Raw genomic sequence first — 16,232 nt, forward strand, 5'->3', positions numbered from 1 at the left:
TATGATGATTATTGTGATGACACGTATGCTTTAAAGAATAATGATAACCATGAAACTTGTCATCTTGATCTTAATTTTCAATCACATGATAGTTATTTTGTTGAGTTTGCTCCCACTATTATTCATGAGAAGAATTTCGCTTGTGTGGAGAGTAGTAAATTTTCTATGCTTGTAGATCATGAAAAGAATGATTTAGATGCTGGTTATATTGTTGAATTCATTCATGATTCTACTGAAAATTATAATGAGGGAGGAACATATGCTTGTAGGAATTGCAATAATATCAAGTTTCCTCTCTATGTGCTTAAAGTTTTGAAGTTATGCTTGTTTTACCTTCCTATGCAAGTTGATTCTTGTTCCCACAAGTTGTTTGCTCACAAAATCCCTATGCATAGGAAGTGGGTTAGACTTAAATGTGCTAGTCATATTCTTCATGATGCTCTCTTTATGTTTCAATTCTTATCCTTTATGTGAGCATCATTGAAATCATCATGCCTAGCTAGGGGCATTAAACGATAGCGCTTGTTGGGAGGCAACCCAATTTTATTTTTGTTCCTTGCTTCTTGTTCCTGTTTAATAATAAATAATCCATCTAGCCTCTGTTTAGATATGGTTCTATGCTTTTAATTAGTGTTTGTGCCAAGTAGAACCTTTGGGAAGACTTGGGGGAAGTCTTGTTGATCATGCTGTCAAAAACAGAAACTTTAGCGCTCACGAGAATTGCTGCCATTTTTATTTGGAGAGTGATATTTAGTTAATTATTTTTGCAGATGATTAATAGATAAATTCCTCAGTTCCAGAAATTTATTTGAGAATTTTATGAGTTCCATAAGTATATGTTTGATTCAGATTACTACAGACTGTTCTGTTTTTGACAGATTCTGTTTTTCATGTGTTGTTTACTTATTTTGATGAATCTATGGCTAGTAAAATAATTTATAAACCATATAGAAGTTGGAATACAGTAGGTTTAACACCAATATAAATAAATAATGAGTTCATTAGAGTACCTTGAAGTAGTGATTTATTTTCTTATACTAACGGAGCTTACGAGTTTTCTGTTAAGTTTTGTGTTGTGAAGTTTTCAAGTTTTGGGTAAAGATTCGACGGACTATGGAATAAGGAGTGGAAAGAGCCTAAGCTTGGGGATTCCCAAGGCAACCCAAGGTAATATTCAAGGACAACCAAGAGCCTAAGCTTAGGGATGCCCCGGAAGGCATCCCCTCTTTCGTCTTCGTTCATCGGTAACTTTACTTGGAGCTATATTTTTATTCGCCACATGATATGTGTTTTTCTTGGAGCGTCAATTTATTTTGTTAGGATATGATTTCTGTTATTTAGAAAAATGTTTTGCATCTTTTATTTCAATAAAAGTGGCATTGATAGCCTTTACTATGCCTATGTTACAAGTATACATGTTGCTGTTTGAAAACAGAAAGCTTACCGCTGTTGCAATAATTCCCTAGAAAGGTCAGAATGTTATAAAATGTTGAAACCTTTTGCATTTTAAGCTCTGATAAATTTACTACAGTGCGAATTTTCTTTCATAATTTTTGGAGCTAGGGAAGTCTGGATGTTGCAGCATTGTTTGCAGACTATCCTGTTTAGGCAGATTGCTGTTATGTTTGCATTGTTTGCATATGTTTGCTTCTTTAATGATTCTATTTGAGGATAGGACTATTAAATATGCAGAGGAATTTCGTATGCAATGTGGAATAATAATTTTAGTGATTTGCTACAATAGAGTATGATAAGGTTTTGGCAATGGTTTATACTAACATATCTCACGATTCCTTGTTGAGTTTTGTGTGGATGAAGCTTTTGAGATTTAGGGAGACCGTGATATGAGAGGAATTAAGGAGACACAAAAGCTCAAGCTTGGGGATGCCCAAGGCACCCCAAGATAATATTTCAAGAAGTCTCAAGCATCTAATCTTGGGGATGCCCCGGTTGGCATCCCAACTTTCTTCTTCAACAATTATCGGTTAGTATCGGTTGATCCTAAGTTTTTGCTTCTTCACATGATTCTTGATATTATTAGATGTCATTTTATTTTGCTTTGCTTGCTGTTTGAATAAATTACCAAGATATGAAATTATTAAATGTTAGAGAGTCTTCACATAGTTGCATAATTATTCGACTACTCATTGATCTTCACTTAAATCTCTCGGAGTAGTTTGTCATTTGCTCTAGTACTTCACTTATATCTTTTAGAGCATGGTGGTAGTTTTATTTTGAAGAAATAGATTAAATCTCATGCTTCACTTAGATTATTTTGAGAGTATTAAATAGCATGGTAATTTTCTTAAAATCCTAATATGCTAGGTATTCAAGAATAATAAAATTCTCTTATGAGTGTGTTGAATACTATGAGAAGTTTGATACTTGATAATTGTTTTGAGATATGGAGATGGTGATATTAGAGTCATGCTAGTTGAGTAGTTGTGAATTTGAGAGATACTTGTGTTGAAGTTTGTGATTCCCGTAGCATGCACGTATGGTGAACCGTTATGTGACGAAGTCGGAGCATGATTTATTTATTGATTGTCTTCCTTATGAGTGGCGGTCGGGGACGAGTGATGGTCTTTTCCTACCAATATATACCCCTAGGAGCATGCGCGTAGTACTTTGTTTCGATAACTAATAGATTTTTGCAATAAGTATGTGAGTTCTTTATGACTAATGTTGAGTCCATGGATTATACGCACTCCCACCCTTCCACCATTGCTAGCCTCTCTAGTACCACGCAACTTTCGCCGGTACCTTAAACCCACCATATACCTTCCTCAAAATAGCCACCATACCTACCTATTATGGCATTTCCAAAGCCATTCCGAGATATATTGCCATGCAACTTTCCACCACCTAGTTCATCATGACACATTCATCATTGTCATATTGCTTAGCATGATCATGTAGTTGACATAGTATTTGTGGCAAAGCCACCATTCATAATTTCTTCATACTTGTCACTCTTGATTAATTGCATATTCCGGTACACTGCCGGAGGCACCCATATAGAGTCATACTTTGTTTTAGAATCGAGTTGTAAACATTGAGTTGTAAATAAATAAAAGTGTGATGATCATCATTCAATAGAGCATTGTCCCAATAAAAAAAGAGAAAGGCGAAAGAAAAAAAGAAGGCCCAAAAAAACAAAAAACAAAAAATAAAAGGGACAATGCTACTATCCTTTTTCCACACTTGTGCTTCAAAGTAGCACCATGATATAGCGAGTATCATATATTGTGCTTCAAAGTAGCACCATGTTCTTCATATAGAGAGTCTCATATGTTGTCACTTTCATATACTAGTGGGAATCTTTCATTATAGAACTTGGCTTGTATATTCCAATGATGGGCTTCCTCAAAATGCCCTAGGTCTTCGTGAGCAAGCGAGTTGGATGCACACCCACTAATTTCTTTTGTTGAGCTTTGATATACTTATAGCTCTAGTGCATCCGTTGCATGGCAATCCCTACTCACTAACATTGATATCTATTGATGGGCATCTCCATAGCCCGTTGATACGCCTAGTCGATGTGAGACTATCTTCTCCCTTTTTGTCTTCTCCACAACCACCACTCTATTCCACCAATAGTGCTATGTCCATGGCTCATGCTCATGTATTGCGTGAAGATTGAAAAAGTTTGAGAACATCAAAAGTATGAAACAATTGCTTGGCTTGTCATCGGGGTTGTGCATGATTTAAATATGTTGTGTGGTGAAGATGGAGCATAGCCAGACTATATGATTTTGTAGGGATAACTTTCTTTGGCCATGTTATTTTGAGAGGACATGATTGCTTTGTTAGTATGCTTGAAGTATTATTATTTTTATGTCAATATGAACTTTTGTCTTGAATCTTTCGAATCTGAATATTCATATCACAAGTAAGAAGAATTATATTGAAATTATGCCAACTAGCATTCCACATCAAAAATTATCTTTTTATCATTTACCTACTCGAGGACGAGCAGGAATTAAGCTTGGGGATGCTTGATACGTCTCCAACGTATCTATAATTTTTGATTGCTCCATGCTATATTATCTACTGTTTTGGGCAATATTGGGCTTTATTATCCACTTTTATATTACTTTTGGGACTAACCTATTAACTGGAGGCCTGGCCCAGATTTGTTGTTTTATGCCTATTTCAGTGTTTTGAAGAAAAGGAATATCAGACAGAGTCAAAACGGAACGAAATCAACTGGAGAAGTTATTTTTGGAACGAAAGCCACCCGGTGGACATGGACCCCATGTCAAGGAAGGAAGGAGGAGCTCACGAGGGTAGGGGGCGCCCCCCTGTCTCGTGGGGCCCTCATGGCTCCCCAGACGTGCTTCTTCTGCCTATATAAGTCCATATACCCTAAAACTTCCAGAACAAAAAACATAGATCGGGAGTTCCACCGCCAGAAGCCTCCGTAGCCACCAAAAAGCAATCGGGACCCTGTTCCGGCACCCTGCCAGAGGGGGGAACCCTCACCGGTGGCCATCTTCATCATCCCGGTGCTCTCCATGACGAGGAGGGAGTAGTTCTCCCTCGGGGCTGAGGGTATGTACCAGTAGCTATGTGTTTGATCTCTCTCTCTCTCTCTCGTGTTCTTGATATGATACGATCTTGATGTATCGCGAGCTTTGCTATTATAGTTGGATCTTATGTTTCTCCTCCCCCTCTTCTCTCTTGTAATGTATTGAGTTTCCCCTTTGGAGTTATCTTATCGGATTGAGTCTTTGAAGACTTGAGAACACTTGATGTATGTCTTGCCGTGGATATCTGTGGTGACAATGGGATACCGCGTGCCACTTGATGTATGTTTTGGTGACCAACTTGCGGGTTCATGAACCTATGCATAGGGGTTGGCACACGTTTTCGTTGTGATTCTCCGGTAGAAACTTTGGGGCACTCTTTGAGGTTCTATGTGTTGGTTGAATAGATGAATCTGAGGTTGTGTGATGCATATCGTCTAATCATACCCACGGATACTTGAGGTGACATTGGAGTATCTAGGTGACATTAGGGTTTTGATTGATTTGTGTCTTAAGGTGTTATTCTAGTACGAACTCTAGGGCTGTTTGTCATACTTATAGGAATAGCCCACCAGATTGATTGGAAAGAATAACTTTGAGGTAGTTTCGTACCCTACCATAATCTCTTCGTTTGTTCTCCGCTATTAGTGACTTTGGAGTGGCTCTTTGTTGCATGTTGAGGGATAGTTATGTGATCCAATTATGTTAGTATTGTTGAGGGAACTTACACTAGCGAAAGTATGAACCCTAGGCCTTGTTTCAACACATTGCAATACCGTTTACGCTCACTTTTATCACTTTCTACCTTGCTGTTTTTAATATTTCAGATTACAAATACCTTTATCTACTGTCCATATACCACTTGTTTCACCATCTCTTCGCCGAACTAGTGCACCTATACAATTTACCTTTGTATTGGGTGTGTTGGGGACACAAGAGACTCTTTGCTATTTGGTTGCAGGGTTGCTTGAGAGAGACCATCTTCATCCTACGCCTCCTACGGATTGATAAACCTTAGGTCATCCACTTGACTTGGGTCATCCACTTGAGGGAAATTTGCTACTGTCCTACAAACCTCTGCACTTGGAGGCCCAACAACATCTACAAGAAGAAGGTTGTGTAGTAGACATCAAGTACCATGCCCAAAGGCCCGCCGCACGGGCTCTATAGTACTAGAGGTTGCATTCTGTTCTCCTGAAAACTTCCGAAGCGAAGAATTAACCTTCGACATCGCGCCATTCTGAAGCGGCTATCAAGCATTACTCAGAAGAACAGCCTTCGCTCGTTTTAATGCAATACCGCATTACGATTATCTTAAACATAAGATGCCCAGTCCAGGTGGCATCATCATAGTTTAGCGGAAACTCAGAGCATTCCTTACATGCGGAGGAAAGTACGGCGGCTTTCGCAGCTGAACACTGAACGACCTCTCCAACCAGAATAAATGATCGATCGTCAAGACCGCGGACACGGCTAGACGAGTCTGGCGCACCCCTCGCTGTAACAGTTCAGATAAACCCGAGATTGGGTTGATGGATATACCCCCATAGGAGGCGCTAGGGGCTTCCCTCATGTAAAAAGGACTATAGTTTGGTTTGACCTTACTTAGATTGAATTTCAATAGACTATTAAAAATAACTAATTTTCCGCACGTAGACTTTCACCTGGGTTTTTTCTCTCTTGTAGATGACAATCGTGCTACACCCTTCCAGGACACGGCACAACAGAGACACAGGCGCAGACGTGCAGCAGGGCCCCGCTCAAAGGTTTCTTTCTAGATTAAGACCCTGTGTAAACCTTTCTCACTGTCTCTTGTTGCTTCACGCCCTCCGGATACTTAGCACGACCGAGAGGGATGCTGATGTCATTGGCATTTTCGCCACGTCAGACTGATGCACATACCTGGAAATTCAGGGTTCATTATCAAGGGCTTTGCTCAGCCCTATATACGTTGTAAAGTCCGAATACCTTAGGGAGTGTTCGGCGTCGCGAGTTTGGCCTTATATGCATCAGCTCCGAATCATGTCTTTGGTCAAATGTTGGGTTTGCCCAGCTCCCGTGTTTTGCTACCTAGCGTTCCGCTCTATCGGCTAAGGTGGCACCGGGAGAACTACTGCGATTGTGCCCCGGTTCATCCGGATGAGCACCTCAGTAGAGAAAGTCGAAAACTGACTGTCATGATAAAGCGCGAGACTGGTCAACCACTCAAGGACTCAGCAGAATCTTCGCGATTCCTCCGCATTAACGAAGGACCGGTTTCTCGGTCATGTATGTACGTGCACCGTATTCGGATAAGCGCGGAAGTACCAGGGGCTATATAGTAGCCCCACTGTCAAACTCCTATGGCTAAGTGAAAGTGTTAAAGAAATATAGTCCGATTGCCTTGTTCGCCACGCTATCACCTCCTTCATGGACCAAGACGTTGGATCAAGTGTGAATACGTGCTTTTCCGAACACCCCCGCATTATGTGCGTGGGGGCTGAAGCCGACGACTGCAAACTTTTAGGTTATATACTTACATAAACGGCCGCACAAGAGGCATCATAATACCTTCAGGCAGTAAAAACAGCCTGTATAATTCAAATAATACTATTTTTACAATGGAGATACATGTCACTCGAACATGATACTCTTCGAGCACTGAGCCTCTACTAAACGAGCGCCTTCTAGGACTTCTTATAAATAGTGCTCGGCCGAGACCTGGCCTACGGCCGGACCCTGGGTTGCAATAGCGGTGGCATCCATCTCTGCCCAGTATGTCTTGACACAGGCAAGACCCATCCGCGCACCCTCTATGCACGCCGACCTCTTTACGGCATCGATATGCTGCACAGCACCAAGGAATCGTTGCACTAAACCAAAATAACTATTCAGCTTTGGTCCTTCCGGCCAAAGATGATCCACGACAGACTTCATGGCAAGCCTGGACAACCTATGGAGTTCAGCCCACTCGGCCATTTGCTCATTTAACAGCAGCGGATCGGAGCACTGAACTGCGACCAGAACAACTTCTCTACTTCGTGATCTTCTCGATCTTTGAAAAACACAGTCGTATCAGCAACACTCATTGCCAAGTCCGCATACGCATCCGCAGCACTCCATAATTGATCCAGAGGGGCATACTTCGGATCTCCGAACTTCGTCCGCAACAAAAAGGGCTTCCCAGCCGTGATATCTCCGGCTTGACGGAGCTCCTCCTCTACCGCTTTGATTTTAGAACGGGTTTCCTTGGCTGCCTCCACGGCTCTCTTCAGGTCAACCGCTCTCACTTGGCTTTCCTTTTCAAGAAGCTCTTATCGGCCGGCGGCATGTTTCAGCTCAACAGCCATCTGGGCTATTTCATCTTCGCCCTTGCGATGAGCAGCCTGTTCGGCTCTTAAGTCTTCGGCCATCTTTAGGGCGGCCGCATCACTTCTCCTGGCTTGTTCCTTGGCTCGGGCAAGTTCCGCCCGAAGGGTCTCCACAACGGCACCTCCATCTGCAGTCAAAACATATTATAGATACTAGCATCATGCTCCTCTTAATACTTGCTGACCACCCAAAAATACATACCCTGTGCCTCGTCAAGCCGCTTGTTCACAAGCACAATGTCGGCATCTACCGCGTCCAGTTGCTAGCTTAGTCCGGCAAACTCAGCAGTCCGGCCAGCCACCAAACCGTCCGCTGCCTGCACATGAAAGCAGCGCGATCATTACCTGGGACTATGATCCTCTGTTTGCCGCCTCGGGACAGCAACCAGAGTCTCAGGGGCTACTATCTGTATAGAGCACACCTAGCGTTTGCGGTACTGTCAATTTTTTTTGCGTACTTCAAAGCCTTTTAGCAGCCTCGTAAAAGCTTCATGCAACCCACTTTTGGCAGATGAGATCCTCTCAACCACCATACCCATTAAAGTACGATGCTCCTCCGTGATAGCCGCTTGCTCCAAAAGACCCGTCAGTACGTTCGGTTGCGCACTGGACGATCCCGGACTCTTTTTATTACTCCCCTTAGGAGCCAAATACTCCAGACTTCGGGTGGCCGAAGGGTTACCTTCTGGCCTTGGCGCATCAGGAGAAATCCTCCGTGATGACACCTCAGGGTCATCCACCCCAGGAGGCGGGGAGAGAAGGGGAGGCATTTCGCTCTCCATCATCTCCGGAAGAAGATCCCCCGAAGACGAACTCTGTCGAGAAGGGCTACGATCTGGACTCCAAGACATGTGTCTCGGTTATTGTCCGTGGAGATAAAGCAGAATATATTTACCAAAAGTACTTTTCTTCACTTACAACTCGGTGAAGGGTTGATCCCCTTGCGGGCACTATGCGGAAGGAATGCTCTCCGGTTCAGGGCCCCCTGGCGAGGGTTTCTTCTCTCATTTGGAAACCCTTGTTTCCAAGTCTTCAGGAGCAGTCCTTTTCCTTCCTTGGGGAGAGGGAATTTCAGATTCTTCTCCCCGATTACCCTCCTTCATGGAGGTACTAATTCCCCCGGTTTGGATGAGTAATGCATGAGGCTCGCTTTCGGTTTCCTCGTCTTTCGCTTTATCTTCCCTCGAGGGAACTTGATAAGATGCGTACTCCAGCATCCTGGCTAGTACAGGATCCGGCGAGCCCTCGGGAAGGGGGGCCGAACACCTGATCATCTTTGCCTTTCTTACCCAGTCCTGGCCAAGAGCAATTCTTTCAGAATTATGTTATGACAAATGAAAAGACAGTGTGTTCAGTCGTGGAAATACTTACCTGGGTATCTGGACGATTAAAGTTGAGACCCGCATCCTCGGTGGTGTCCGGACACTTTATCCGTGATCCGAAGAACAATCCATACATCTCTTCGAGCGTCACGCCAAAGAACTACTGAATAGTTCGCGATCCTTCCGGGTTGAACTCCCACATACGGAGAGATCGACGTTGGCATGGCAGGACCCGACGAACTAGCATAACTTGCATTACTTTGACGAGACCGACATCCCTCTCGAGGAGATCTCGGATGCGACTTTGCAATGTCGGCACGTCATTAACCGGCCCCCAGTCTAGCCCCTTGTTGACCCATGATGCCAGTTGTGGTGGGGGCCCTGAACGGAAGGCGGGGGCAGCCACCCACTTAGTACTTCGGGGAGCTCTGATGTAAAACCACTCCCGCTGCCATAAGTTGGATATCTCCGGGAAGGAACCCTTTGGCCATGGGGCATCGACGCCTTTTCTTATTGTGGCACCTCCGCATTCTGCGTGTCGCCCATCGATTATCTTCGGCTTCACATTGAAGGTCTTGAGCCATAAGCCGAAGTGTGGGGTAATGCGGAGGAAGGCCTCACATACCACGATAAACGACGAGATGTGAAGAATGGAATCCGGAGCTAGATCATGGAGGTCAAGCCCATAATAGAACATGAGCCCTCTGATGAAGGGATCAAGACTAAAGCCTAGCCCTCGAAGGAAGTGGGAAACAAATAGGACACTCTCGTTGGGTTCGGGAGTGGGGATGACCTGCCCTCGGGCAGGCAGCCTGTGCGAGATTTCAGCAGTCGGATACTTGGCCTCCCTTAGCTTCTTGATGTGCTCCTTTGTGACAGAGGAAGCCATGCACTGGCCCTGAAGGTTGGATCTGGACATGATTGAAGGTCCGAAGCACTTCGCCTGAGCCTTGGGTGTTGGAACTCTGGGTGGGGGAAGGGAGGGATTGAGCATGAGAAGAAAGGGACAGGCTTTGTCCCCTTTATAAAGAGGGCGAATATCAAGTGTCCTCCGCGTGGCCGTTTGGAACTTGCCTAAAATCGAGGAGTCGTACTAACGAGCACGATTGGGTTACCCACACCCATATTGATGAGAATCCCATGATAAGGGGACACGGTCTCCGCTTCAACAAGACGTGCCAATAAAACCGCCTCGCAACACGTGCAGTGGGCGGGCAGGGAAAAATGGTTCAAATAATGACCGAGGCCATGGCGTGATGTCACGTTATGAAAAGTTGTCAGCAGATGATATTTGTGGAAATATTATACTCTCTACGGTGGTATGTGGAATTTGTTTTGCAGAGCCGGACACTATCCTTGTGTTCAAAATCTTCTATGGAGTATTCGGAGGAGGAACCCGCCTTGCAATGCCGAAGACAATCTGCGCCCCGGACTCGTCGTCATTGAAGCCTGGTTTAGGGGCTACTGAGGGAGTCCTCGATTAGGGTGTCCTCGGACAGCCGGAATATATACTTTGGCCTGACTGTTGGACTATGAAGATACAAGATTGAAGACTTCATCCCATGTCCGAATGGGACTCTCCTTTGCGTGGAAGGCAAGCTTGGCAATTCGGATATGTAGATCTCCTCCCTTGTAACCGACTCTGTGTAACCCTAGTCCCTTCGTTGTCTATATAAACCGGAGGGTTTTAGTCCATAGGACAACAACAATCATACCGTAGGCTAGCTTCTAGGGTTTAGCCTCTCCGATATCATGGTAGATCAACTCTTGTAATACTCATATCATCAAGATCAATCAAGCAGGAAGTAGGGTATTACCTCCATTGCGAGGTCCCGAACCTGGGTAAACATTGTGTCCCCCGCCTCCTGTTACCATCCGCCTTAGACGCACAGTTCGGGACCCCCTACCCAAGATCCGCCGGTTTTGACACCAACATCGGGCGTTACCCAGCTGGCAGGGTTATACATAGAGTACCCGTCTCTAAATTTGATGCGGAGAAATTCCTTTTCCTCCCCTTTGAACAGTTCGGCTAATATCTTAGCCAAAGCGGCAGGGGTATCCGGACCTTTCCGGCCGCAGCAAGAGGCGTCGTCCTCCCCATTGTAGTGCCACATGGGAAGCCCTCTGTATTGGAGCGGCTGAACCCCTCACGCTATGGAAATCTCCATAACCTCGGTTACTATGAGTCCAGACTGAGTGATCTCTCTTATCCTACTCATCAGCTGACGAACCTCCGCGACATCTTCCTCTTCAAGACTCTGGGGATGCCAACTTTGGCGTTTCTTCAGCGGGACGTGAGCAAATTCAGGAAGACCCTTTCGAATCGGGTCAGGAAGCGCAATGTCCTCTATATAAAACAATTCGGAGGGCCATTCATCAGGTGCCTTCCTTGGTGTGCCGGATGGATATCCGGTATCGGCGACACGCCATACTTCGGCTTCACCCACTTCAAATATTGACCCTTCGTGATTACATGGGATGAGACAAAACAGCTTCCTCCACAATCGAAGTGAGCCTCGACGCCCAGGAAAAGTTTGCATAAAGCGACGTAACCCGCAATGTGCAGAATAGAGGCCGGAGTGAAGTTGAGCAGCTGGAGGTTGTAATATTCCAGAAGCCCTCGGAGGAACGGATGGATTGGAAATCCAACGCCTCTTAGCAGGTAGGGGACAAAACACACTCACTCCCCCCGGACGGATTGGGGAAGTCCTCTGCCGGAGTCCCCTCATTGAAGGAAGCTAGCCCCGTTCGAACAGGGACTAGATCCGCATGGGGAAGGAATCCCTGCGTTTTCAACTTCGTCAATCAGCTATGAGACACAGAACACCTCTCCTACTCGCCTTTCTCTGGGCCGGGACGAGCGGAGGAGCTGGGAACACTAGCCATGCTGGAATAGTTTCTCCTGAGCAGTCTTTGGGGATTTCTTCTGCGTAGCGCTGAATGGATCTGGGATCCAATCTGTTTAAATATGTGATAGCATGGCTTAATATGGATGATAGGCTACTCATATCAATAAGGAATTCCTTCTTTTCCAGGAGCCCATTCGGACAGAACTCCAAAGTTAAGCGTGCTCAGCTTGGAGTAGTGCCAGGATAGGTGACCGACCGGGAAGTTGCTCCTGGGTGCGCATGAGTGAGGACAAAGTGTGCAGAAAAGACTAGTATTGATCTGTGGAGCCAGTCTAGATCCTGCCAGGAGTAACGACCACCGGCGGGTGTGTCCAGGGTGTTACAAGTTGGTATCAGAGCCCCCTGCTTGATCAAATCGCTGACGTTGTTGAGTCTAGAAGTAAATGTTTTGAGACTTATAGGATTATATATATCGGAGAGTAGGATTGTTTTTACTCCTCAGTCCCTTCGTTGCTCTGGTGAGGCCTCCTGACGTAGAGTTTTGACTTTTCTCTCCTCAAATTTCACTACAAAATTTAGGATCATGCGGGTATCTTGGAATCATTTCGATGGTTTTGTGACAAGAACATTGTTCTTGGTGCCTCCTGACATTTAGGGGTTGTGGCAGTGTCCCGGGGAGTTGAGCTCCGAGGTGTTGTCGTCACAATTTTATCGTTGCAGTTCTGGAATACCCGAGTTCGCCGACATCGAAAATCTCTTGTATGCAGTTGTTGGTGAGATAACCTTGACGCCACCCAGTACTGGGGCGGGAGTTCGGGAGTATTGCCATAACTCGTATAACGGATGCTTTTCAAAGCTTGAGGTAAATGATTTCCGAAGGTTTCTTGGTTATGTGTTGAAGGATGGATACAACTGGATGTAGGATTTGCTAGTTTTGGATGAGATATTATGCTTCCCCTGTATCCCCAACACCTGATTGCATAACCAGAAAGTTTCGGGAGTTTATAAGTGGAAATTCAAGTAGCTCCTAGGATATCTTTCCGACAGATGTTATGATATGAAATTGGGGTTCGACGTCTAGTTGTCCGCCTATCCACGCTTGGTTTTACAGTGGTCTCGTTGTGTCTTAAAGAGTCCTTGGCTATGCTGACTCGGGGACGCTTTGTATGTCATGTGCACTGCCTTGTACATGATGGTGATGTACGATCGATCCCGTATGGGCCCCACCACGAAAACTTCGGATGAAATCTCTATCATATGTTTGTTCCGGCTTATTTTGCAAGCCAATCCTTTGTTTTTGTTTTCAGTTGTGGTCTTCGAGTTGCTTCGAAGTCAAGTGTTGATTCCATACCTTTCCTAAGTGGTGTTCTCACACTTCAATGTGAATACCAATCCTTCTTGATCATCGAGGTTGTCATGTTAATTCTTTTCCAACCGGCGTGTTTCTCTTCAAGTGGATCCGATCATTTCAACATCCGCAAGATCACCTCTCCGTTTTTTTCCAATGTTGTTCGTTTCATCTGTCCCCAAGGTGCCTTTGTTTTCCCGCCCTCCCACCCTTGTTTCTTAAAGGACTCAGATTTCTTAATCAAGTATCCATCTTATTGATGTGAAGTCTCTCCATTCTTTTCCGTTAATATTCTTATCCGGTGATTCTCAGGAAGATACTAAGGAAGCCTCAAGTTCGTCACTCTTCACTCGTTTTCTTCTCTGGTGGATTCAAGTCAAGCTTTGTCGATCATATCCTTTTCCTCGTTTCAAATTCTTTCTCATGTCGGTGCACCTCTTAATCATCCTATCCTCGCTTCTCATTTGTTCTGGAGTGCTGAAGATATCTCAAGAGATTTGCGTTTCCATTCTCGATCTGTTCAAGCTATTGCGGGATGGTTATCTCATTCAAGCCATTTAATTCAACTGGTGCAATATCTTTCAAGTAATCGTTCAATAGTGTTTATCTTGAGTGGGCCCTAACTCACAGGTCTTTTCCCAGGATCTTACCTGACTCTTCTATTTTTTCCCGGAGCTATTCTCAAATCTTCTAAAGTTTGACGTAAGAATGAATTTTCATCAGTCAAATGCCTTTCTCCAAGATCTTTCATAGTCTTTTCATCGTTGGTTCAACCTTTCTAATTTTCATCCCGGAGTATCTCAACAATTCATGGTGGTGTTTATCATCGTCATTCTCTACATTTGAAGACCGAAGAAGAGTTTCTCCTCCAAATCTTACCCATTCTTCCAAAGAGGCGAAGTTCAAGCTTGATGCCATCCTCTCATAATTTTTTTCGATTTTGAGAATTCTTTTCACCCATCCAGAGCAATTCAAGAGTCTTTCAGTTTGATTCTCCGGATCCCATCATCTCATAATTATTCATTCTCAGCTTTCAGCTATTGTTCTCCAAATCATACCGGTGCATCATTCAAGTATCATCTAATCAGCTCAGGATCTCTTCGTTAACTTGTACCTAAATTCTCTCAAGTATCTTCGTTCATTTTCTAATTCTTCCCGGTGTTTATTTATCTTTTCTTCGTTCATTTTCAATTCTTATGGTGGGTCGTTCAAGAGTTCTCTTCCTTTGTTATCGTATCAATTCATTCGTTCTTTCCAATCCTACCAGTGGTTTGTTGAAGACCTTCCCAAGTTTGTGCTATATCTCTCTTTAATTCTTTTCGACGAGAATAAGTAGTATGCCAAATCCATTACTTGTCATTAATTTAAATTGGTGAAGGATAAGCATAATGTAATTCTTATTCTTGTTTCATCGAGTGAATTCAATTCCTTATTCCGGAGGTTCATCAAAATTCTTGATTTCATTTGTTTATCTTTTCCTTCCGGAGTGCCAAGTTTTCTCGGTTATATCATCGCGAAGATCCATCTAATCATTGCAAGGCTTCAACCTTATTCTTTTCATCCTTCATTTCGTTTGATCATTCTTTTTTACCGGAGTTCTTCATGGAGGTAATACATGGTCGTTCTTCAAAGATTTAATTCATTCTCGAAGTATTCTTCAAGATTTTCCTTGGAGGAGCTCAAGTATTCTTCATCTTGCATTCCAAAGTGCACTTCTTTCTATCTTGTCTCTTTCGGTGGTGTTATGTCATTCTTGACAATTTCTTTCATGTTTCATGATATGCAGGTTGTCAGGAATGAGGTATTTAAACCCATCACTTTCTTCCTTGGAGTTATCTTGGTATAGATTTCACCTAAAGCCTTCCATTGGGAATGTTGCTCTTTGTGAGGATTACCTGTGATCCAAGTTCTCCTATCACCTCGGTGGGAGAAGCTTTCTATCTTTTCTAGCTCTCAATCAAATCTTTTTCCCGTGAGTGGCAGGTTGTCACCTCATAATTTTGAGATGTCTTCCATTAGCCACAACAAGCTTACTCTTTTCGTTGTTGGTTTTCCAACAACTCCATTCAACCTTTTCTTTGTAAGCATGCTCTTTCAAATTTAATTGCGAGAGTTGCCATTATTCTTCTCTGTTTTTTTCCAACCATCTAGTTTTCCATTCATTTGCTCCAGAGGTATTGTGATGTTGCTCTCTTCATCACATCATCTCATTTTGCCAAGATCATCCTACTTCCTTTACTTATCCATTCAACCAGAGTGTCGTGTCCTTCATTCAAGTTCTCTCAATCTTATCAAGTTTTTGCCTCCCTTCTCAACTGAAGTGATGTCTGAAACCTTTCTTACCCCTTGTGCCATTCTTCCAATAGTTCCGAAGGCAGTGTGCTGTTGATTTCATCAAGTATCCTCTCATCTTGTCAAGTTATTGTTCAATTCCTTCCATATAAAGTCGGAGTGCTGTCCAAATTATATCATTCTTATTTCGTCTTTATCTTGTTTTAACCGGAGTGTTGTGTCTATCATTCCTCTTCTAATCGGAGTCTCATCGAAGTGCTTTCATTTTGCCAAGTTCATATTCTATGCCTTCCATTTCTAACTGGAGTGTTGTCGTGGTTGATCTTTATCGTTCCTTGTACATCTCGTCTCAACCGAGGTGCTTGTATGTACTTCTTGTCCACTGCAACCCTTTATATTATGTCTTTCAACCTACAAGGTTCTAGTAATGTTCCTTGTTCCTCTTTTCTAACGGAGTGTTTTCAACTGTGTTCATCTTTGTTATATTCTTTCTTTCAATTGTTTAACCTCTCAAGGTTCATGGTTTCACTCGTTTGTCCAAG

This window comes from Triticum urartu, chromosome 1A (genome assembly GCF_056163025.1).
Source record: "Triticum urartu cultivar PI428250 chromosome 1A, HENAU_Tu73, whole genome shotgun sequence".
Classification (NCBI taxonomy): Eukaryota; Viridiplantae; Streptophyta; class Magnoliopsida; order Poales; family Poaceae; genus Triticum; species Triticum urartu.